Raw genomic sequence first — 26168 nt, forward strand, 5'->3', positions numbered from 1 at the left:
AGAGTTGAATTTGGAGTGGAAATTGGAGCAGAGAGTGAAGAAATAGCCTTGAAAGTCATCAGAAGGGCGGGGGTATAGCAGAATGGATTATGCAAAGAGACTCCAAAGTCTCAGTTTCATTCTCCCTCTTCCCTGCACCACCGTAAGCCAGAGCCGATCAAAGCTCTGGGGGGGAGGGGGGGGGAGGAAGAAAAAAAGAAAGACAGAAAGCAAGCAAGCTATCAGAACTCAGAACCGCCATAATTATAATGGAGGTGCGCACATACTTGTAAGGTCCTTTGGACATACGAAGATGACTAATGAGAGGACTGTGAGTACAAATGATTTTAGTGAACAAGAAGAAGAAAATGTATTGACAATACTATATGATTAGCCCATGGTAACATAATTCTATCTTTGTGTAAAAGGTACCTTTTTTTTTTAAATAATTTTTTTAAAATTTTTATTTATTTATTGGATAGAGACAGTCAGAAATCAAGAGGGAAGGGGGAGATAGAGAAGGAGAGAGACAGAGAGACACCTGCAGCCCTGCTTCACCACTTGCAAAGCTTTCCCTCTACAGGTGGGAACCAGGGGCTCGAACCCAGTTCCTTGCGCACTGTAACCTGTGCACTCATCCAGGTGTGCCACCACCCGGCCCCTAAAAGTTACCTTTAAAGCTGGTTAAATCCATAATTTTTTTTTATTCAAGAGTTTGAAATAAAGTGACTTTTTTTTTTGCTTCTAGCATTATTGCTGGGTTTCAGTGCCTGCACTATGAATCCACTCCTCCTGGAGGCCATTTTTTCCATTTTGTTGCCCTTGTTATTTTTATTGTTGCCATTGCTGTTGTTGTTGCTGGGTAGGACAGAGAGAAATTGAGAGAAGAGGGGAAGACAGAGAGGGGGAGAGAAAGACAGACACCTGCAGACCTGCTTCACAACTAGTGAAGCGAGCCCCCTGCAGGTGCGGAGCTGTGGGATCAAGCCGGGATCCTTATGCCAGTTCTTGCGCCTGGCGCCATGTGCACTTAGCCCACTGTGCTACTGCCTGGCCCCCATAAAGTGACTTTTAATATAACTTGCTAATTTCAGGAAAGCTATTTTTTCCACAAGAACTATGAAAAAAAAAAAAAACCTAGATATGTACATTGATTTGTCTTTTCTTTTCCTTTTTTTTTTTTTTTTTACCTCCAGGGTTATTGCTGGGGCTTGGTGCCTGCACTATGAATCCACTGTTCTTGGAGGCCATCTTTGTTTCCCCCCCCCCCCAATTGTTGTGTTGTTGGATAGGACAGAGAGAAATTGAGAGAGGAGGGAAGACAGAGAGGGGGAGAGAAAGATAGACACTTGCTTCACTGCTTGTGAAGCGACCCCCCTGCAGGTGGGAAGCCAGGGCCTCTAACTGGGATCCTCGTGCCAGTCCTTGCACTTTGCACTATGTGTGCTTAACTCGGTATGCTACTGCCCAGCCCCCACATTTATTTATTCATTATTATTTAATTTTTATTTAAAATTATATTTATTTATTTATTGGATAGAGATAGTCAGAAATCACGAGGGAAGTGGGTGACAGAGAAGAAAAGAGACAGAGAGACACTTGCAGCCATGCTTCACTTGTGAAGCTTTCCCCCTGTAGAAAGGGTCTCTGTGCTCGAACCCAGGTCCTTGTGCATTGTAACATGTACATTCAACCAGGCACGCCATTGCCTGGCCCTACATTGATTTACTTTGTACTTTGTTGGTCTATAATTAGTTTTTTTTTTTTTTCCCCCTTCTGAGGAGTAACAGCTGTGTTGAAATCAGAGCCCAGGTTTCTTGAATTTTCTGTCTGGCTTTCTGTTGTACCATAATACTGTGAAACTATCAGTATTCATTACATACTGACTCACTTTTTTAAAATTATTGTTGCTATAGTTATTGTTGTTGTTGGATAAGACAGAGAAATGGAGAGAGGAGGGGAAGACAGAGAGAGAGAGAGAGAGAGAGAAAGATAGACACCTGCAGACCTGCTTCATCGCCTGTGAAGTGACTCCCCTACAGGTGGGGAGCCGGGGCTCCAACCGGGACCCTTACGCTGGTCCTTGGGCTTTGTGCCATGTGTGCTTAACCCTCTGTGCTACCACCCAACTCCCTCTTCTTTTTTTTATATTTATTTATTCCCTTTTGTTGCCCTTACTGTTTTATTATTGTAGTTATTATTGTTGTTGTTATTGATGTCGTCGTTGTTGGATAGGACAGAGAGAAATGGAGAGAGGAGGGGAAGACAGGGGGAGAAAAAGAGACACACCTGCAGACCTCCTTAACTGCCTGTGAAGTGAACCCCCTGCAGGTGGGGATCCAGGGCTCGAACCGGGATCCTTACTCAGGTCCTTGGACTTCGCGCCATGTGCACTTAACCCGTTGCACTACACCCGACTTCCAAGATGTGACTTTTTATAAATAGAAGGCAACAGAATATCTACCCCCTCCATTTTCTTTGAAGCTAGGTTAGTGAAAATGTGAAGCAAATCTTTGTGAAGTATGAGCAAGTGAGTGAATCAGAAATGTAGTAGATTTTCTGAATTAATCAGAAGGTATAGTAGGATTAAATTTTCTTGAATTTTTTTGTTATCTTTATTTATTTAGTAGATACAGACAGCCAGAAATCTAGAAGGTAGGGGAGATTAAGGGAGAGAGAAAGAGAGACACCTGCAGCACTGCTTCATTACTCACAAAGCTTTCCCCTTGCAGGTGGGTACCGGGGGGATTGAACCTGAGTCCTTGTGCTTTGTAACAGGTGTACCACTACCCAGTCTTCTTAAATTTTCTATTAACTACTTCAGACTGGTGAAATAGCTCACATGTACTGCTTTTTCACATGTATGACCCAAGTTTGAGCCTGGTCCCCACTTTGTTGAAGGAAGCTTTGGTGTTGTGGTCTCTTTCAATCTCTCTCCCCACTTCTCTGTGCCCCTCAGTCTATATCTAGATACATAATGAATAAGCTTGATTATTCTAGTAACTGCTTTCAAAAAGTAAAAAGACACCAGTAAAATTAATTTTAACAGTGTATTCTGTTTAGCCCAAAATATTGGAAAAGTTATAATTTCTGCATATAATCAGTCTAAGTTTGAGACATTTTGCCTTTTCTATGTTTAGTCTTTGGGATCTAGTGATTGTTATGTATGGAGAGCGCATTTGAACTTGGAGTAGCTGAATTTCAGATGTTCACTGATCACATGAAGCTAGTGGCTGCTTACTGAACAGTACAGCTCAGAATCATTCAAAATAAAATTTGGGGAGTTGGGTGGTAGCGCAGCAGGTTAAGCGCAGGTGGCATGAAGCGCAAGGACCGGTGTAAGGATCCCAGTTCAAGCCCCTGGCTCCCCACCTGTAGGGGAGTTGCTTCACAGGCAGTGAAGCAGGTCTGCAGCTGTCTTATCTTTCTCTCCCCCCTCTGTCTTCCCCTCCTCTCTCCATCCTATCTAACAATGACAACATCAATAACAACAACAATAATAATTACAACAACAAAACAAAAAAAACCAAGGGCAACAATAGGGAAAATAAATAAATATAAAAAAAAATAAAATTTGATGCACATAAATATGGTCATGTGTTATTTATACAAATACGTTATTTTTCCCTAGAAGTTCTTAGGGCTAAGGGAATTCATTTGACAGGCCTGACTTGATAAGAGAAGTTGATAAGAGTTAAAAAAAAAAAGGTAGGGAGTTGGGCAGTAGCACAGCGGGTTAAGCGCAGGTGGCACGCAAAGCGCAAGGACTGGTATAAGGATCCTGGTTCCAGCCCCTGGCACCCCATCTGTAGGGAGTCGCTTCACAGGCAGTAAAGCAGGTCTGTAGGTGTCTGTCTTTCTCTCCCCCTCTCTGTCTTGTCTTCCTCTCTCAATTGCTCTCTGTCCTATCCAACACAATGATATCAATAACTACAACAATAAAACAACAAGGGCAACAAAAGAAAATAAATATTAAAAAAAAAAGTGGAGGAGATAGCATAATGGCTATGCAAAGAGACTTTCATGCCTGAGGCTCCAAGGTATCATGTTCAGTCCCCCATACCAGCATAAGTCAAGCTAAGTAGGGCTCTGGTAGAATAAAAATAAAATAATGAATGAATGGATGAATGAATGAATAAAACAGGGTGAGATCTGCTTAGGAGGAAATTGATTCTCAAGGAGGAGGCAGTGCCAAGACTAAATTTAATACTATCATTTTATGTAGACACAGCCCCTTGTTGATGGACAACTAACTCATTAAACTTCAGTTACTATTTTTTTTCTCTTTATTACTTGAAAGAGATACTCTCTGGGTAGGGGAGATAGCACAACAGTTATGTAAAAAAGATTCTCATGTTTGAGACTTTGAGGTGCCAAGTTTAATCCCCTCCATCACCATAAGCCTGTTGAGCTGAGCAGTGATTTGGTTTAAAATTAAAATGTCTATTTTTCTCTCCCCCTCTCTATCTTCCTCTCCTCTCTTCATTTCTCTCTGTCCTATCCAACAACAACGACATCAAGAACAACAATAATAACTACAACAATAAAACAAGGGCAACAAAAGGGAATAAATAAATTAATAAATATTTTAAAAAAGGGGAGGGGGACTTTGGTGATTGGATTCATCTTAAAATCTTGTAAATCATGATTAAATCACTAATAAAAAACACATAAAGGAAATACTTTCCAATTGAAACATAGTATATTATAACCACAATAAAATTGATAGAATTATACATGCACAGTGTAAACGTCAAATGATATAAAAGAGATTATATAGCAATAATAAAGCTCTTGTCTGCTGACTACTTGGTTTCTATCCCAGAATGTTTTTGTGTTTGTATCCTTGAAGAGCAGCCTGTGAATGTATTAAAACTATATCTCCATCTCTGGAGCTGGAGAGACAGCATAATGGTTATGCAAAAGACTCTCATGCCTGAGGCTCTGAGGTCCCACATTCAATCCCCAGCCCAACCATAAATCAGAGCTGAAATGAAATATTGTTAAAAATTTTTTTAGGGAGTCGGGCTGTAGCACAGCGGGTTAAGCGCAGGTGGCGCAAAGCACAAGGACCGGCATAAGGATCCCGGTTCGAACCCCGGCTCCCCACCTGCTGGGGAGTCCCTTCACAGGCGGTGAAGCAGGTCTGCAGGTGTCTATCTTTCTCTCCTCCTCTCTGTCTTCCCCTCCTCTCTCCATTTCTCTCTGTCCTGTCCAACAACGACAACTACAACAATAAAACAACAAGGACAACAAAAGGGAATAAATAAATAAAATAAATATTAAAAAAAAAAATTTTTTTAAAAAGAATACATCTCCTGGAGGCTGGGTGGTAGCACACTGGGTTAAGCGCACATAGTGCGAAGCTCAAGGACCAGCATAAAGATTCCTGTTCAAGCCCCCGCCTCCCCACCTGCAGGGTGGCTTCATGTCACAAGTGGTCAAGTGGGTCTGCAGGTGTCTGTCTTTCTCTCCTCCTGTCTGTCTCCCCCTTCTCTCTATTTCTCTCTGTCCTATCCAACAATAGCAGCAACAACAACAGCCACAACAACAATGGAAAAAAGATGGCCTTCAGGAGCAGTAGATTTGTAGTACAAGCACCCGCACCCTAGCAATAACCCTGGAGGGAGGGGGGAAATTATATATATATATCCTTTAAAAATACAGAAAAGGTAGCTTATTACACCCATGATTTTGCATCTTGCTTTTCTCCCCCATCTAATATTCTTGGCGTAGCTTTGTTGTTTTTAGTGCAGTGCTTAGGAATGAGCTTAAGGCTTTATTTGTGCTTAATACCACCAAATAACATCCCAGGCACAGTTCTTTCCCGTATTTTTTTTTGGGGGGGGATGAGAGAAGGGAGAGAAGAGATGCCACAAAAGTACTCTGCTAACCCCTGGCCCACCTGCAGGAGAAGAGCTTCACAAGTGGTGAAGCAGTGCTGCAGGTATCTCTGTCTGCCTCCCTCCCTGTCACCCCCTCTGGATTTCTCTGTTTCGGCCCAGAAAAAAAAAAAAACAGCAACAACAAAACCACTTTGCATCCCTGGATCTCCCCACCGGGGGATCCCCAGGTGTTGTCCATGGGGCTTCCATATAACGTTGGGGCTCAAAGCCTGTCTCTGGTGAACTGTTTCCCAGCTCCCCTTTCCTTCTCCTGAATGGATGTTCTATAACTTATGCAATCAGTTTGCTATTCATTTTAATTGTTTATAATAATTTGCTTACCAATTAATATCTATATATGTTGAGCACCTATATGAGTATCTGTAGGATAAATTATATTTATTATAGTTTTGGTTCAAAAGTTATGAATACTTTCCTGCTTTATAAGTATTGAAAAATTTAATAGAGGTTTTCCCAGTATAAACACCCCCAGCTAGAGATGTTTGAAAAAAACTTTTTAAATAAAACTTTCTTTAATTTAATTTTTATTTTTTAATATTTATTTATTTTCTTTTGTTGCCCTTATTTTTTTTTTTTATTGTTGTAGTTATTATTGATGTTGTTGTTGGATAGGACAGAGAGAAATGGAGAAGGGAGGGGAAGACAGAGAGGAGGAAAGAAAGATAGACACCTGCAGACCTGCTTCACCGCCTGTGAAGCAACTCCCTTGCATGTGGGGAGCCGGGGGCTCGAACTGGGATCTTTTTGCCCATCTTTGTGCTTTGCACCACGTGCGCTTAACCTGCTATACTTCCACCCGACTCCCAATAAAACTTTTTAAAAAAATATATATATATAATGAGAAAGATGTAGAAATATATAGCTACCAGAGCACTGTTCAGCTCTGGTTTATTGTGGAGGTGCTGGGGATTGAACCTAATCTAGGAGCTTATAGTCTCAGACATGAAAGTCTTTTTTGCATAACCATTATGCTGTTTCCCCAGCCTGAATAAATTTTTTTCTTAAATACAACTGTTGGAAAACCTGAATCTTAGGAGAAAATAGAATTCATAAATTAAAAAATTTCAGTGTGTTATTCTTTGTATTGTGTGCTGTTCTTAAAGAGACCTAGGTAATCAATCCCCTTATGTCTTCAGATGATGCACTTAAGCAATCTCAGAGGAACCCATAGAGCTCCAGAGTATAGATTGAAACGCTGAGTGCAACTTGGCTCCCCTTATTTTACGTAGGCAGTGTCCCACAGAGATGATGCTATTTCCCTTTGGCCTGCAGAAATGTAGAAACACGGAATATAGAACCCTCACTGAAATGTAGGAATGGCTCTTAACATGTACGCACTACATTTTAAGGAAATTCTTAGTGCCCTGTGTAACAGTTAAGCCTCAATGACGTTTTGAGAGTCAAGTCTAATATAGATATGTATCTGTATGTACTTTTAAAAAAAGATAACATGATCTGTTGTTTTCTTGAGCTTCCTAGTTAATGGAAGACTTTGCAGTGAAAGGCCTAGGAGGAGAATAGGGTACTTGATGGTCAGAGGAAAGCAGAGGAGGATTTCAGTTCTTGTGTTTATATTTTGGTATCATGGCAGCTGATATGAAAAAGTAAAAAAAAAAAGGGGGGGGTGTCTTGGGCTGTGGCGCATCCAGTCCAGCGCACCAAGTGCAAGGATCCAGGCTCAAGCCCCCTCCTCCCCACTTGCAGGGAGGATGCTTCATGATTGGTGAAGCAGGTCTGCAGCTGTTTATCTTTCTCCCTTTCTATCTCCCTTTCCCTCTCAATTTCTCTGTCCTGTCAAATAGAAAATAATACATTAGAAAGAAAAAAGCAGGGAGTCGAGCAGTAGCGCAGCAGGTTAAGCGCAGGTGGTGCAAAGTGCAAGGACCAATGTAAGGATCCCGGTTCGAGCCCCCGGCTCCCCACCTTCAGGGGAGTCGCTTCACAGGCGGTGAAGCAGGTCTGCAGGTGTCTCTCCCTCCCCCCCCCCGTCTTCCCTTCCTCTCTCCATTTCTCTCTGTCCTATCCAACAACAACGACATCAATAACTACAATGATAAAACAACAAGGGCAACGAACGGGTATTGTTGTAGTTATTATTGTTGTTATTGATGTCATTGTTGTTGGATAGGACAGAGAGAAATGGAGAGAGGAGGGGAAGACAGAGAGGGGGAGAGAAAGATAGACACCTGCAGACCTGATTCACCGCTTGTGAAGTGACTCCTGTGCAGTTGGGGAGCCGGGGGGCTTGAACCAGGCTCCTTATGCCAGTCCTTGTGCTTTGCGCCACATGCGCTTAACCTGCGCTACCACCCAACTCTCTCTTTTTTTTTAATTAAAAAAAATATTTATTTCCTTTTGTTGCCCTTGTTGTTTTATTGTTGTAGTTATTATTGTTGTTGTCGTTGTTGGATAGGACAGAGAGAAATGGAGAGAGGAGGGGAAGACAGAGAGGGGGAGAGAAAGATAGACACCTGCAGACCTGCTTCACCGCCTGTGAAGCGACTCCCTGCAGGTGGGGAGTCGGGGTTCAAACCGGGATCCTTATGCCGGTCCTTGTGCTTTGTGCCACCTGCGCTTAACCCCCTTTGCTACAGCCCCAACTCTCTTTTTTAAAGTTTTATTTATGTCCTTACTTTTTCTGTACCTGTTTGTTCTATTTGGTATTACCTTCATAGAGAATATATCAACCTCATTGTTTATGTCTGGTTTAGGTACTGCTTGCATAAGCAGTACTATATGTTTCTATTCTTAGAATGTAGTACTTGTAGATGGGTCACATGAGAGATTTTCAATGTCCTTGTAGATAATGGCCTTTTTCAATTAAAGCAAGGACAAAACACTTGGAATAGAGCAATTGTCCTTTTTAAAAAAATATGCTATTTATCTTGCTATTTGTACAGGAATCTTTCACTAGAGCAGATGGAAATATTGAATTCTAGAAAGTTCTCTGTGGTCTCAAGTGTAGGAAACAAAGAGCTCCTGCCTTCCTGCATTCCCTGCACTTCTTGTTACTCTCTTAATGGGTCATGAACTTTTGAGTAGCCTGAAGTTTTGAGTTACCTTCAATGGAGGATTTTGCTCATTTAACATGTACCACCCAGGCTGGTGGTCTGTATTAGCAGCTGGAGAGAGGAGCTGTGATGGAATTAGAGTTACCTTGGCAACCATTATAATGTAAATGAGATTCCCAGGGAAGGAAGTTGAGAGCGTGGGCACTTGTCAGGGCATTCCTCTCTGGGTTTTACAACTAGACCTAACTCAAATCTTGCCGTTTTAACATCCCGGTGGAGCTGCTCCTTGGACACCATCTACTGTTGTTGAGCTTCCTGTGAGTTTTCTGAGCAGCTGCTGCCATATTTTAAAATGTGCATAAGACATAATCATCCCATCATCCTTACACACAGGAGGACCTCCTTCTCCTTTCCTAGTGCTGCCTTCTCCCACTGCCTCTGTCCACAGCATGGCTGTAGCTCTGCACCAGATCTCTGACTGATGCACAGAGACAGCCAATTGGGTTTCCGGAGAAGCAGTGTGGTGTGCTCCTCCCGTTCTCTGGTGGACAAAATCTGGCTTTTGGTGGAAGCAGTAGTACCAAGGTGACTAACTCCTTAAGCTGCTTGAAAGAGACAGGGCCTATACACACACACACACACACACACACACACACACACACACACACACACACACACTTTCAACATATACTTATTTACTCTTTGTGGATTTAGAGATTGGGCAACTGGTGGGTAAGTAATAAAAGGGGAACCAAAATGTTACCAAATAGGTTGAGTGGCTAAATTAAGAGCTTTGCGTCTTTTCCACTCTGTATGAGCAGAGAGCTCCTGAGTGAAAAGGGTGCTTATTCAGGGTTAGCCACTGTCATGCTGTGCTGGTGGTAAGCAGCTTCCCATCAGCCTCAGTTTTCTCTTTTTACAGGAAGAGTAGAGCTAGTGACTTCCTATTTATGGGAAGATAGTGATTAAAGAAACTACAATATAACTGGAAGTATGGGAGGTAGCTTACCTGATGATGTGCTTGCTTGCATAGATGTGGCTGGGTTCCAGTTCTGACACCATGTGGGAGTCCTGTGACACTTGGGGAAACTCTGGTGCTGTGATCTGTGTATTTTCTGTGTCCCTCCCTGAAATAAAAAGAGAGGGGAGGGGGGATGGCACTGAAAAGTCATCAGATGGAACACAGATAATCTAAATTTTAGGGCAATGTGTCTTTGATAGCCTATGTTGCTTGCTTTGGTTAATATGTGTGTGTGTGTTTCCCTTTGGTTGGTTGTTACTGAGGCATCACTGTTCCAGGGTGACCTTTTTCAGCTAGAGAGAAACAGAGAAGCAGAAGGTGGGAGGGAGGGAGGGAGGGAGGGAGAGACACCACAGCAGGGAAGTGTTCCCCAGTGTTGAGGTTATTCAGCAAGACGGGCACCCTCTCAGGCGAACTATTACCAGCCCTTCAGTTAGTGATTTTTTTTTTTTTTTTTTTTGTCTCCAGGGTTATTGCTGGGGCTCAGTGCTTGCACTATGAATCTACTGCTCCTGGAGGCCACCTTTTCCCTTTTCTTGTCCTTGTTGTTTATCATTGTTGTTGTTATTATTGTTGTTATTGCTGTCATTGTTGGGTAGAACTGAGAGAAATGGAGAGAGGAGGGGTAGTCTGAGAGGGGAAGAGAAATATAGACACTTGCAGACCTGCTCCACTGCTTGTGAAGCGACCCCCCTGCAGGTGGGAAGCTGAGGGCTCGAACTAAGATCCTTACGTTGGTCCTTGCGCTTTGTGCCATGTACGCTTAACCTGCTGTGCTACCGCCTGACCCCCCAGTTAGTGATTTTTCATGCTTTTACTTTAGTTTTTAAATTTTCTTCCTCCATGCTTACCGTTTTGTTGAGTCATTCAATTCACATCAAAACAGTCCTGTGTGACAACTGTTTCTGTTGGCCTAGCCATCAACAGGTTAATTGCTCTTGGTCTTCAAATGCTTCAGCATTTACTATGTGAAAACTTTGGAACTGTGTTCATGAGGAATACACAGAACAATGTATGAGAGCCTCATCCGTGCTCTTTTAAATAACAGTCATTTAAATACTTGAAACAAACACTGATGCTACATTTTGAACCTCAGTTACTCTTCATAGATGTGGTTCCTGATTCTTCATATGATTAGCATCCCCACCATGCTGGTTATCCTCTTCTGGATCTTTTATATGTGGTCACTATTGTTTGTAAGTGGTCATTTTCTTTCTTTCTTTTTGTTTTCTTCTTTTTTTTTTGCCTCCAGGGTTATTGCTGGGGCTCAGTGCCTGAACTAAGAATCCACTGCTCCTGGAGGCTATTTTTTCCCTTCTGTTGCCCTTGTTGTTTATCATTGTTATTATTGCTGTTGTCAGATAGGACAGAGAGAAATCAGGAGAGGAGGGGAAGACAAGAGAGTGGGGAGAGAAAGACACCTGCAGACCTGCTTCACCACCTGTGCAGTGACCCCCCTGCAGGTGGGGAGCCTTGGGCTCTAACCAGAACCCTATGCCGATCCTTGCACTTTGTGCCATGTGCACTTAACCTGCCGTGCTACTGCCCGGCCCTGCCATTTTCCATATCATAATTATCTAGGTTTTCTTTTCTTTCTTTTTTTAACTTTTTTAATGTTGTATTTATATTACTTATTATTGTATAGAGACAGAGAGAAATTGAGAGGGGAAGATAGAAAGGGAGAGAGACGGAGAGACACCTGCAGTCCTGCTTCACCACTTGTGAACCAGGGGCTTGAACCTGGATCCATGAGCACTGTAATGCATGTGCTTAACCAGGTGCACCACCACTTGGCCCCTTTATCTAGGTTTTTTTCTCTGTTTAGATCACTGTACTGTTGTTAACTGCATTCGTGTTAAGCTTTTTAAGCTGACACTTCATACTAAAGGCTCCTGCTGAAATCAGAGCCCACTAAACTCTTAACATAAATTTCTTACTAAAAGTCCTCCTTTAAAAAATGAAAATACATTTACAAATTATTTAATGAGAGAGAGAGAATGAACCAGAGCATCATTCAGACATACCTCTCAGGACCTGCATACTGCTTCCATAGTCACCTCCCTTACTGGGGGGAAAAAAAATGAATGCAGTTACAGTTATCCTTAATTTCATTTTGAAAGTCTATTCAGAAGTTTTGATTTTTTAGTATATCTTTTATGATATATTTTATTTATTTATTTATTTCCTTTTGTTGCCCTTGTTTTATTGTTATAGTTATTATTGTTGTTATTGATGTCATTGTTGTTGGATAGGACGGAGAGAAATGGAGAGAGGAGGGGAAGACAGAGAGGGGGAGAGAAAGATAGACACCTGCAGACCTGCTTCACTGCCTGTGAAGCGACTCCCCTGCAGGTGGGGAGCCGGGGGCTCTAACAGGGATCCCACTGGTTCTTGCACTTCGCGTCATGTGCGCTTAACCGGCTACACTACTGACTGACTCCCGTCGTTTATGATATCAGCTAATCTTCCCCAGGTTTGTTTTGCCAGTACAGTGTCTATAAAGTACTATTTAAATCTCCATTGTGTTGATAAATGCCTATAGTGAGGCCTAGTACAAGAGTCTTGTAACAACACCGAAGTCTTCCATGTAGAGTCAGTGGTTAATAACCTGAGAATGGTTGTTTAGCCACTTCCAAATCTGTCACTTAACTAGCACAGGAAACCTGATCTTGGTTCTAGTAATTGACCTACTCTTTGCTGGTTCTCTGATCTCTCAATCTAGTAATTTTGTCAGAAGGAAAATTAAGATTTCATGACTTTTTTAAAAAAAAAAATTTATATGCTTTTGTTGCCCTTGTTGTTTTATTGTTGGAAATTATTACTGTTGTTGTTATTGATGTTGTCGTTGATGGATAGGTAAGAGAGAAATGGAGAGAGTAGGGGAAGATAAAGAGGGGGAGAGAGAAACACCTGCAGACCTGCTTCACCGCTTGTGAAGCGACTCCCATGCAGGTGGGGAGCTGGGACCTTGAACCGGGATCCTTATGGCTGTCCTTGTGCTTTGCGCCCTGTGTGCCTAACCCGCTGCACTACCAACCAACTCCCAACTTTTTTTTTTTTTTTTTTTTGTCTCTGAAGCTTCACTGCTCTGGGCTGACATTTTCAGATTGATAGACACCAAAATACTAAAACTTCCTCCAGTGCAGTGGGGTCTGGACTTGAACCTGTGTTGCATATAGCAAAATGGGTATACTATCCAAGCAGGAAAAAGGAAGCTGGAGAGACAATATAGGGTCATATAAGAGAGAGAGTATATGGGTGTAAGGTAGATAGATAGCATAATGGTTATAGAAACAGACTCTCATGCTTGAGGCTCCAAAGTCCCAGGTTCAGTCCCCCGCACCACAAGCCAAAGCTGAACAGTGCTTTGGTTAAAAGAGAGAGAGAGAGAGAGAATGAACACATAGAATTTGGGCTCCAGTAGACACATGAAAGTCATTGAAGAGCTTCAAGCAAGGGATGTGATCAGAGTCCTTCTGGGAATTCTGTATGATTAAGTCAGTTCATGCTAGGCAGTGTTGTGTTAACAAGCAGGTCTCCAATTTCAGTGACTTGTAGTTTAAAGGCTTTTTTTTTGCTCATGTCATGTGGCTGTATTCTAGGCCCCTTACTACAGATCCAACTCCTTTCTGAGACATTTCCCTTGAGGTGAAGGGAAATGAGACATTGCCCAGCAGACTTCTGTTCAGAAGTGGGGTGAGTCATTTCCTCTTATTTCATTGGCCAAAGAAAATCACATGACCAAGCCTGACCTCAACTGGGTAGAAATGTCTAATCCTCTACCAGGGTGGGGCAGTGGGGATTTTGAATAGTAACAATCTGTTTCTTATGTGTCACTTTTTTTTTTTTTTTTTTTTAACTTTCTAGATTCCCCTAAAAGTGCTGGTGGCTAGCTATGCTACTAGTGATTTAAAGTAGCCCAAGGGTGTGAAGCTTCTAAGTTTAATGTGTAGAGAAATGAGATACAAAAGTGAGTCTTGGAAGCTTTTGTCTTTACATTCCCTGGGTCTACCCTGATTCTGAAACATTCCTGTGTTTGTCCTGTAGAGGATCACATGATCAGATTAACAGTTGAGATGATGCGGTTTGCTATAATGCCAGTGGGAGTGGAGAGTGGGTATAATACATCAGAGCAGAAACAGAAAGAAGCTAGAACCTTCTGCAGAAAGAATGGCTAGTGATCTGCTTCAGCTATGGAAGCTGCCCTAGAGGCCTGGCAGTGGAATTGGCAGCATGGAGACAGATACTTTTAGGGTAATTTTAGAGGTAGGATCAAGTCCTGTTTCTTATGGAAAGGTGGGAGAAAGAGGAAAGAGAATTAGGGCAATCAGGACATTTGCATGGATGGTGAGGCCTGCTTACTAAAGGCAGGAGGAGAAGATACGTTGTAGACATGTTGAGTTTGAGGCCTCTGTGGAACATCTAAGTGGAGAAGACTGGTAGACAGATTGGATATATTGGGTGTAGATCTTCGAGGATATAAGGAATGTTATTAAAATGATGATTTATAAGATGTAAAGGGGAAAAGGAAAGGCCGGCAAAATAGCTCACCTGGATAGTGTGTCTGCGTTGCCATGCACACAAACCTGGGTTTGAGCCTGGCTTCATCGCGTTGGAGGAAGCATTGGTGCTCTGGTGTCTCTGGCCTTTTATCAGAAAAAAATCAGCCTGGAGTGGCGAAGCCTCTGTGATTACCTCTTAACACCCCTCCCCTAATATAGAAGATGACCAAAAGACTGACAATAAAAGGGTTATTAGCTAAAGTCAGTGTGAAATAATAGTTGGAATAATTGAACAAGCACACTTGGGGGCCGGGAGCTAGCTTATCTGGTAGAGTGTACACTTACCAGGCTCATTGGACTGGGATTCAAGCCTGTGGCTCCACATGCCAACACATGCAGTGCTCCATTAGTGGTAAAGCGGTGCTGTGGTGTCTTCCCCTCCTGTTTATTTTGTACCAGACCACTGCTCAGCCCTGGTTTAAGGTGGTGCTGGTGATTGAACCTGAGAGCTCAGAGCCTCCAGAGTGAAAGTTGTTAGTTTAAACATTGTGCCTCTGTCTCTCACTGTGTTGAGATTAAAGAGGGGGGGGGGGAGAGAAAAGAAAAAGAAGAAAACTAAAGTCAGAGAGGGCCAGGGAGTTACCATAGTGATTACCCCAAAGACTCATACCTGACATATCTGAAGGACATGAAAACTAATTCAGAAGAATTTATGCACACCTATATTCATAGCTGCATTATTCAGAATAGCCAAGATGTGGAAGCAGCATAAATGCCTATTGACAGACAATTGCTAAAGAAGTTATGGGACGGGGGTTGGGTAGTAGTACAGCGGGTTAAGTGCACATGGCGTGAAGCACAAGGACCAGCATAAGGATCCTGATTCGAGCCCGCTCCCCACCTGCAGGGGAGTTGCTTCACAGGTGGTGAAGCAGGTCTGCAGGTGTCTGTCTTTCTTTCCAACTCTATCTTCCCCATCTCTCTCGATTTCTCTCTGTCCTATCCAGAATCAGCGACAGCAATGAGAACAATAACAACAACAACAATGATAAGCAACAAGGGCAACAAAAGGGAAAAAATAGACTCTGGGAGCAGTGGATTCATAGCGCAAGCACTGAGCCCCAGCGATAACCCTGGAGGCAAAAAAAAAGGAAGTTATGGGATTTATACTCTAATATATACCACTCTGCAATTAAGAAAGAAAATAGTGGGCGGGGGAGATAGCATAATGGTTATGCAAACAGACTCTTATGCCTGAGACTCCAAAGTTTCAGGTTCTATGCCCTGCACCACCATAAGCCACATCACCATAAGCCAGAGCTGAGCAGTACTCTGGCGTTTCTCTCTGTCTCTCTCCCTCTGCATCTCTCTCAAAAATAAAGTGAATAAAAAATATATATAAAAAGAAAGAAAATATTGTATTCTGTGGTCCAGGAGGTGGTGCAGTGGATAAAGCATTGAATTCTCAACCATGAAGTCCTGAGTTTGGTCCCCGGCAGCACATGTACCAGAGTGATGTCTGGTTCTTTCTCTCCTCCTACCTCTCATCAATGAATAATTAAATAAATAAATAAAACTAAGTGAGAAACTGCTGTTTAAAAAAAAAAAGGAAAGAAAATATTGTATCCTTCAGGACAAAAATGGATAGGACTTGAGGTGATTATGTTTAGTGAAGAAAGAGGGTAAAAGACAGCTACCATATGATTTTGCTCAGATATGAAGTCTAGAGACTTAAACATATGAACTTGCAAAGGAAAAAATAGTAGCCAAATTATGAGACTTTGAGAGAACTTTTATGGTTATTCTGGGGGTGGGGGGGATTGGTGAGGACACATAACTTTAGTGGTGAGTGTGGTGTAACGTGGAACTGTACTCCTGTTATTTTATGATCTTATAAACCATTATTAAATCACTAAAAAAAAAAAAATGTGGGCTCTGAGGTCCCTGGCACTATCTAAGCCAGAGCTGAGCAAGAAAGAAGAGAAAGACGTAGCAGATAAACCCAGGTGAGCTCTTCTGGAGATGGAACAGTTTCTAACGATGATAAGATCTGGGTGTGACCATCCTGTCAGTGTTTGCAAAGGTGGAATGGAGAACATTGTTAGAGATGAGTTGAAGAAAGTTGGGAAGACTAAGGTTTTCTTGGGCCACCCACATGTTGAAACCACCCAGTGTTTCAGGACTTCTGCTTATCTACTCAATATGCAGTGTCTGCTTGCCTCTTGAAAGAGATGAGTTAAGGATAAGTTCAAAACCTTTGGCCAGAACTACTTAATGGATGAAGCGATAGGGAAAAGCCCTCCTTGGTTCTTGTCTCTGTAGCTCCCCCCGCCCCCCAGCACATTGGCTTTCAGTACATTCATTTACTGTTGCGTAACAAGAAAATATCAGTTGAGCAATTATGAGGCTATTATAAGGATACTGGGGTAGTTCATAGAATCAAAGGAAAGCAAAAAAAAAAAAAAACCACAAAAAACTATACCTTCTGTATCTTGGATCTTGGATGAGCCCTGAACCAAAGTGTAATCTCACAGAAGTCTAGGTAGCACCATCAAGGACACTATTGTTTTACCCTTTTAAACGCTTTATTAATTTTAAATACACACGCGCACACAGGCACTGCTCAGCTCTAGCTGAGCCGGAGATGCAACTTGCCATCTCTGCGTATCAGGTATGAAAGTCTGCACCATGGCCATACCTTTTCTCAGTACCTTTCACTATCCTGTCTGAGTAAATTACTCAGACCACAGATTACCTAACTGCTGATAGGTTGTGTTTCTCTTTTAATAAGCTATTCTATTTTTTTCCCCTTTTAATAAATAGATGTACTGCAGGTGTCTGTTTTTCTTCCTATCTCCCCCTCCCCTCTCAATTTCTCTGTCCTATCAAGTAAAAAATTTAGAGGCCCGGAGAGACAGCATAATGGTTATGCAAAAGACTTCCATGCCTGATGCTTCAAAGTTCCTAGGTTTGGTCCCCATTGCCATCATAAACCAGAGATGAGCAGTGCTCTGGTCTCTCTGTGTTTTCCTCTCTGTTTCTCTTTCTCATCACCAGAGTGATGGTTACATGACTGTTTGACTTTCTGATGATATATTTTGAGTTTGTAACTTGTTTACTTACTTACTCTAATTGAAAGCAGAAAAGGAAAATTTTATTAACAGAAGAGATATAGAATAAGTAGGAAGCACAATAAAATATGGTAGGAATGATTAATTAATATTGATTCAAATGTATCAATAACAGTGCTAAAGTAAGTGAATCATACTTAACACTTAAGACAGAACGCCCGTTTGAGCACATTTCCAAGATGACTGGCATTAGTTCCATTCTTCTCTACATGTATACTTACCTCTGACCTAGGGTGGGCTTTATTCCTCATCTTGCATCTGGGCTGGCTTCAGTATCTTGCTGACACAGTAGAATGTGCCAAATATGACATTCTGGAACTTTCAAGACTAGCTTCAATCCAGCCTCTTTGAGCATTGGCTTTTTTTTTTCTTCTTCTTCTCTTTTTCTCAATGGCTTTCCATGGAACATTCAGTCTGGGCAGCCAGCTGCCATGCTTTGAAGAGTCTCAGCCAGATGGTGAGGCCCAGCTGAGCTCATAGCCAACAGCCGACATCAGCTGCCAGCCATAGAGTGAGTAAAGAAGTTACTTGGACATTCCAGTCTCCTAGCATCACATGGAGAAAGATCCAGGCACTAGGCATGGGGGCCATGTTCACCCTTAGACCTACCCAATCTGAAACCTCAGAAGTTGTGGAACAAGATACAAGGGGTTGCTGCCATACTCTGTCTGAATTCCTCTACAGCTTGATACAGTTAATTAAACCTGCAATTTGTGGGATAATCTATTTGTAATAATTGACACAGAATTTGGTACATGGAATTGAGGTGTTTGTTGTAACTTACAGTGTGGATTGAGTTTACGACTTGGTGATGGGTAGAAGCTAGAGGAATCTTGAGGAGACTGTTAGTGAAAGCTTGAAAGCAGTGAGTGAGGAAGGCATTATTGGAGGCTTGAAGAGAAGACACCTTTCTTAAGTGGTGGAAGATTTGTTGACATTGTCATGTGTGGTAACAAAGAAGACAGATAATGTATTACAGAATTCTGTCTGTCTATAGGAATTTCTAGGCAGAATGTTGAAAAGTGTAGTTTCTTCTAACTGCGTATGAGAAGGTACAAGTAGATGAATGAACCAAAAACTAGTTAAGTTTTATTATTATTTATTTATTAATGAGAAACATAGGAGGAGAGAGAAAGAGCAAAACATCACTCTGGTACATGTGCTGCCGGGGATTGAACTCAGGGCCTCATGCTTGAGAGTCCAATACTTTATCCACTGCGCCACCTCCCGGACCACAGTTGTTAAGTTTTAGAATGGAACCTGTAAAGGAAATATTTCTAGCCTAGGATCAGCTGTGTTACAAAATAAGTCTTTTTCTCATTCCCAGTTGCTATATATGGCCAATAACTTTTGAAGAAATGACTTTAAAGCAAAGATAAAATTCAAGATGCTGCCAATAAAACATGACCTCAAAGTAAAAATCTCAAGGTACAAGTATAAATACTGCATTACGCCTGCAGAAAGATTTAAGGCAGTGCCTCAGAGAACCTTTGTTAGACAAAAAGGGTTTAAAGATCTTGAGAACACTTCTTAAGCTTGTCCTATGAAAAAATAAGTCTGCTAAGGACTTAAAAAGTTTTCTCTTGCATTAACTTCATATAGAACTTAAGATGGACGGGAGCTGGGCGGTAGCGCAGCGGGTTAAGCGCAGGTGGCGCTAAGCGCAAGGACCGGCATGAGGATCCCGGTTTGAGCCCCCTGGCTCCCCACCTGCAGGGGAGTCGCTTCACAGGCGGTGAAGCAGGTCTGCAGGTGTCTATCTTTCTCTCCTCCTCTCTGTCTTCCCCTCTTCTCTCCATTTCTCTCTGTCCTATCCAACAACGACAACATCAACTACAACAACAATAAAAAAAAAAAAAAAAAAGACAACAAGGGCAACAAAAGGGAAGATAAATAAATAAAATTACAAAAAAAAAAAAGAATTCTTTAAAAAAAAAGAACTTAAGATGGAGAAGGCAGGTATGACTTTGTCTACTGGAGTGAACCCTCTATTATAAAGGTTTATAGGAAAGTTACAAGCTTTTAGAAAAAATAAATTATGCTATAAAAACATCTTCAGGTTTTGTAAAAGGAGTAGAGACAATGAAAAGGAAGGAAGGAAGGAGGAAAAAAAGAGAAGGGTTGGCTGGTGGTACTTCTTGTTGAGTGCATGTACAGCGGGGACAAGCTTCATGAGTGGGGAACCAGTGCTACAATTGTCTTTTCCCCTGCTCCCCCCCACCGCTCTTTACCAGAGCACTGCTCAGCTCTAGCTTATGATGGTGCAGGGGATTTGAACCTAGAACTTTTTAACCTCAGGCATCAGAGTCAGTTTGCATAACCATTATGCTATCTCCCCCCACACACTCTTCCTCTCTATTTCCTCTCCCCTCTCAATTTTCTCTGCCCTATAAAATTAAAAAATAATAACAATAAAAATTTTAGAGAGAGAGAAAACAGCCCTTTGGAGTTCCAACAGTCCATAGCAGGAAGCAGACTGAGGAGGCTTGTGGATTATTAACCAACTCTTGTGTAAAAGGGAGGATGAATTATAGGGCAACCAGGAGTTTTGGAAAATCACTGTCAGGGAATAGAACTGGGCTGTAGTAAGGAAGCCCAGTGACTTGTGTCTGATTAAATTTGATAACTGCTGTGTGTCCTGCTCCTCCCTCCTCCGTTGTATTTTGAATGAGGGTACCTGTTATGCTTCTTCTGAGTCAGTCTCACTATTTTACCTTTGTTCGTTGGGTGTTGTGGGAGCAGATAATTTGTCTCTCTATTCAGATCAGGAGGAACTGTGCTCCAGTAGCTGCATCTGAGGAGCTGCATCTGAGGAGCCTCACTCACACCTGGACCTGAATTAGATATCAAGATTCTGGACTTCAGCTGATGCCATAATGGGATAAGACCTTTGAAGGTCTTAAGAGAGGGTGAGTGTAATTTGCATGTGGGAGGGATTTATTGGGACTAGAGAGCAGAGTATGGTAGCTTTTGTCCAAAGTGGCCAACACCACTGCCTTCTTATTTTTGCCATTCAGAGGTGGAGTTTATTGCTCTCCTCCCCGTGAATCTGGAATGGCATTAATGACTTGCTTGGCCAACTGAATTTGACTTTTTGGGACTTCTGAGACTAGGTCATAAGGAGCCTTACAGCTTCTGTTTATGCCTCTTAAAATTCTCTCTTGGAACATTCATACTCAAGCCCAGACTCTATGCTGAGAGAAGCCCAGACCAGACAGAGAGGACATATATAGACAATAGTTTGATAGGCCCAATGAGCTAGCTATTGGCAAATAGCCATACCAGCTAATATTGACCATGCGAGTAAGTGAAGGAACCATGATGAAGGTCCAGCCCTAACAAACATCACTTGGAGAAGAACTGAGGTCCCAGACTTCTGGCTCTTGTTGAGATTGCCTGCCAGCTTCATCAACTCAAGCCATCCCATTTGAGGTCCCAGACACTGTGGAACAGAGACATGCTTTCCCTGCTGTGCCCTACTAGAATTTCTGGCCCACAAAGTCACAAGACTAATAAAGTGATCTTTGCTTAATATCACTAAGTTTGGGGGTAGTTTTTTTCTTTTTACTTTTTTTTTAATGCAGTAATATCTGAAAAAAAATTGAATAGAAAATAACCCTGTTTGTGGTTTGGGAGATGGTGTAATGGATAAGGCATTAAACTCTCAAGCATGAGGTCCTGAGTTCAATCCATGGCAGCACATGTGCTAGAATGATACTTTGGTTCTTGTTTTCTTTCTCTCTTTTCCTATCTCCAATATTAATAACCAAATAAAATGTTTAAAAAAACCCCAAAGAATCCAGTTCTATATGTTTTACAAGAGCCATACCTAAAACATAAGGAACTAAAGAGTAGACATAGGACAAAAACACATTCTAAAAGAAAGCTGTGGTAACAATTTAATAGGCAAAACTAACTTTAAAAAGCATTTTTGGGGGAGTCAGGCAGTAGCACAGCGGGTTAAACACACGTGGTGCGAAGCACAAGGACCTTAAACACACGTGGTGGGTAATTATCCCAGTTCGAGCCCTCGGCTCCCCACCTGCAGGGGAGTCGCTTCACAGGCGGTAAAGCAGGTCTGCAGGTGTCTTTCTTTCCCCATCTCTGTCTTCCCCTCCTCTCTCCATTTCTCTCTGTCCTATCTAACAACAGTGACATCAATAACAATAATAATAACTACAACAACAATAAAAAAAGACCAACAAGGGCAACAAAAGGGAATATAAATATATACAAAAAAATTTTTAAAAAGCAATTTGGGATTGAAATGAATAAAACTTATGAAAGGAATAATAAACCAGAAAACTCTAATATTTCCAGATTTATGAATCCAGCAGTAAGGTTTTAAAATATATGGCTAGAATATACAAAATAAATATATAACTAGAGCACAGGAAGAAAATATATAGATACAATATAGTAAAGTTGCTAAACCAGTAAAGCAGGGCATTAAAAAATTTAATTTATTTTATCCTTACTGTTTTTATCCCAGAACACTGCTCAGCTCTGGCTTATGGTGGTGTGGGAGATTGAACCTGGGACCTCCGAGCCCCAGGCATGAGAGTCTCTTGGCATAACCGTTATACTATCTATCCCTGCCAAAGCAGGAGGCCACTTTATTTATTTATTTATTTATTTATTTATATTTTATTTATTTTCCCTTTTGTTGCCATTGTTGTCTTTTTATTGTTGCTGTAGTTGTTGTTATTGATGTCGTTGTTGTTGGGTAGGACAGAGAGAAATGGAGAGAGGAGGGGAAGACAGAGAGGGGGACAGAAAGATAGACACTTGCAGACCTGCTTCACCACCTGTGAAGCGACTTCCCTGCAGGTGGGAAGCCAGGGGCTTGAACTGGGATCCGTAACTGGTCCTTGCGCTTCGCACCACATGCGCTTAACCCGCTGCACTACCGCCGGACTCCCAGCCGGGCTCTTTAATACAGGTCTTTTTCAGTAATTGATGCTTAAACACAGAAAAAAACATATAAATAAATAGTCAGGAAACTTGATTTGGAAGCAAGGGAGATACTCAGTTTGCTAGAGCACCAGCTTGCATGACTGAGGACCCCAGAGGCTGCATGTTGTCTCCAGCACCACCTTATGCCAGAGCTGAGTATACTCTAGTCCTGTCTCCCCACATCTCATATAAATGAATAAATCTTTCTAACTAAAAATAAAGCAAAACAAACTTGATTCAAGAGATCTGAACAGACTCTTACAGCTGATTGGACCCCTTTAAAAATATTTATTATTTATTTATTGTCCCTTTTGTGCCCTTGTTGTTTTATTGTTGTAGTTATTATTGTTGTTATTGATATCATTATTGTTGGATAGGACAGAGAGAAATGGAGAGAGGAGGGGAAGACAGAGAGGGGGAGAGAAAGATAGACACCTGCAGACCTGTTTCACCGCCTGTGAAGCAACTCTCTGCAGGTGGGGAGCCCGGGGCTGGAACTGCTGGTCCTTGCACTTTGTGCCACGTGAGCTTAACCTGCTGCACTACCACCCGACTCCCCTGATTGGACTTTTTAAGTAGCTCGTTTTTAAAGCACAAAGCAATTTGAATTCATAAATTGATATTTATAAAGCTGAATTCATAAAGCACTTCTCCACAAAACCAATTAATGAATATTATGTAAACTATATTTTCTACTCAATCCAATTAAGACTGAAATTAAAAAGATAACTGGGTGAGCAAGACAACTCACCTGAGCACCTGCTTTGTGATGCTTGTGACCTAGGTTCATAATCAGCTCCCACTACACCAGGAGAAGCTTCAATAGTGTGGTGCCCTTCCTTCCGTCACTATTTTTATCTCTAACTGAAAAAATTGGCCTGGCATGATGACCAACATCAACAGTGACGATAACAGAAAGATGGCCAAATTAACTGTGTATCTGGAAATTTCAAGGCACAATTACTTTTTTTTTGCCTCCAATTACTTTAAAAGTATATTTTAACATGGGAGTTGACTGGTAGCGCAGAGGGTTAAGCACATGTGGCGCAAAGCGCAAGGACTGGCATAAGGATCCCAGTTCGATCCCCTGTCTCCCCACCTGCAGGGGAGTCGCTTCACAGGCTGTGAAGCAAGTCTGCAGATGTCTCTCTTTCTCTCCCCCTCTCTGTGTCTTCTCCTCCTCTCTCCATTTCCCTCTGTTCTATCCAATAATGACAATATCAAAAACAACATAATAACCACAACAACAATAAAAAACAAGGGCAACAAAAGGGAAAATACTAAAATATATGTTTATATTTTAACTTTTTAAAATTTAATATTTATTTATTTGTGTCTCTCTTCCCCTTCCCTATCAATTTCTCTATTTCTGTCCAATAAATACAATAAAATATAAAATAAAATAAAAACAGTATCACAGTAATATACTTATGACAAAACTTTTCAAACTACACTTACATATGTGCAGTCTTTCATACCTTTACAAAACTTTTTAAAAATTCCACCTGTGTTTTTTGTCTCTTAGATAGGTTATTACTTACAAGTTCAATATATTTAATGATTATATTTCTATTCTCTTTTTATTCCTGCTTTAGTCAGTTTTACTAAGCAGTTGTTTTTACTGAGGCTTTGATCCCTGTAGCACTGTTTTACTGCTAGTGAAGCTTACCCACTGTAGGTGGGGACCAGGAGCTCGAAACCGGATTCTTTTTATTATAACATGTTTACCAGGTATGCCACTGCCCAGCCCCTACAACTGTGGTGCTGTTATCATATTAAGATAAAGAATTTGTTCATCACCCATAAGGTCTTCTTACCCAGCCTCAGCACTAACCCATTGTTAATCTGTTTATGTTATAATCGCTAACTTGTATGTTTTCCAGAATTTTTTTTTTTGCCTCCAGGGTATTGCTGGGGCTCGGTGCCTGCACTATGAATTCACTGCTCCTGGAGGCTATTTTTCCCCCTTTTGTTGCCCTTGTTTATCATTGTTGTTGTTGTTATTGCTATTGTTGTTGGTTAGACAGAGAGAAATCAAGAGAGGAAGGGAAGACAGGGGGAGAGAAAGATCTGCAGATGGGGAGCTGGGGGCTCGAACCGGGATCCTTATCCAGGTCCTTGTGCTTCATACCATGTGTGCTTAACTGGCTGCGCTACCGCCCAGCCCCTGATTTCTAAAATTTTATATAAAATGCAATCATATGGTCCTTTTGTTTAGTGGGAGGTGGGGCTAGTGTCGCTAGATGTTTATTTAACAATCATTGTTATTTTGATATTCACCAGTTGTTAAGTAATCAAAGCTTTTTCTTTCATTCCAAGTACTTTCCTGTGAGGCTAGACCATGCTTTTTTTCACCAACTTTTTATAGATTTTTGGTTTATTTGTTGTTTGGAGCTATTATGAATAATTATACTTCTGTGACGTGTTTGTACACATATGCTTCTATTTCTCTTTTTTAAATATCAAGGAAAATAGTAGTTGAATCATCGACGAGTACATTTAATTTTTGTTTATTTTCTTGGTGGGTTTCACTGCTGTGGGCTGGCTTTCAGAGAGAGAGAGAAAGTGAGACGCCATAGCACTGAAGCTTCAGGCATGCAGCACACAAGGTGCCAAGTGCAAGGATCCCGGTTCAGACCCCCAGCTCTCCACCTGCAGGGGATAGCACTTAAGAAGTGGTGAAGCAGGTCTGCAGGTGTCTGTCTTTCTTTCCCCTCTTCTCTCGATTTCTGTCTGTCCTATCCAACAACAACAACAGCTATAACAACAACAATGACAACTACAACAAGGGCAATAAAATGGGGAAAATGGCCTCCAGGAGCAGTGGATTCATAGTGCAGGCACTGAGTATCAGTGATAACCCTGGAGGCAATAAATAAATAAATAAATAAATGATGGTTTAAATTTACTATCCTGTTTTTTTTTCTGTTCCTGTTTTATTTTCATTTTTTTCTTTCTCATTTTTTTCCCCTCTCATTCTCTTTTATTCCTTTGTTTTCTTAATGGATGCCTCAGGATTTGTAATATAGATCTTAAACTTATTGTAAGTTGGTCCTTATGTTACACAATTTCATCCTTAATAGTAAAAGCTTACAGTGAAATAAAAAGAAATTAAATGTCTACTTGTTCTTAGATAAGAGAAGAAATACTCTCTTCCTTCTCAACTTTATGCTATTTTTTCTCCTATGTTTTGTCCTTTTATTGTGAACCCCATACCCTTTGTTGTTATTGTTATCAGTAAACTATCTTGGGAAGTGATTAGAATAGTAAGAAAAGACTTCACCTAGGTATCCATGTAGTTATTCTCTCTGGTGTTCCTTATTCCTTAGTGAAGATCAAGATTTTCATCTGTCATTATCCTTCTGCTCAAGGATTTATTTGAACACTTTTAGTGTGGACTAGCTGGCAATTAATTATTTTCTATATCTGAAAATGTCTTTATTTCACTGTTTTTAAAAGACTTTTGTTGAGTATAAAATACTACGTTGACAATTTTTCTATTACTTTAAATTTATTGTGCCACTGTTGACTTGCTGAACACTGTTTTTGTGAGAAATCTTCGCTTTGTCCCTTTTATACATAATGCATCTTTCTTTCTGGCTGCTTTTAATTTGTCTTCTTTTTTTTAACCAGTGATTTGAAAAGTTAAGTGTTGTTACTGA

The 26168-nt window shown here is 41.2% G+C and overlaps 1 protein-coding gene across 4 annotated transcripts in view; it reads left to right on the top strand.

Moving 5' to 3' along the window:
* AHCYL2 (adenosylhomocysteinase like 2) overlaps positions 1-26168 on the top strand; it is a 207166-nt gene that overhangs the window by 20653 nt on the left and 160345 nt on the right. For 2 of the 4 annotated variants that reach the window (XM_016188601.2, XM_016188603.2), the window contains exon 1: positions 20314-20459. The exons of the other annotated variants lie outside the window; for them this stretch is intronic. The gene's annotated coding sequence lies outside the window, so the exon portion shown is untranslated. Of the gene's footprint in view, positions 1-20313; positions 20460-26168 lie in introns of those variants that run through there. 4 annotated transcript variants of the gene reach the window in all.

This window comes from Erinaceus europaeus, chromosome 8 (genome assembly GCF_950295315.1).
Source record: "Erinaceus europaeus chromosome 8, mEriEur2.1, whole genome shotgun sequence".
Classification (NCBI taxonomy): domain Eukaryota; kingdom Metazoa; phylum Chordata; class Mammalia; order Eulipotyphla; family Erinaceidae; genus Erinaceus; species Erinaceus europaeus.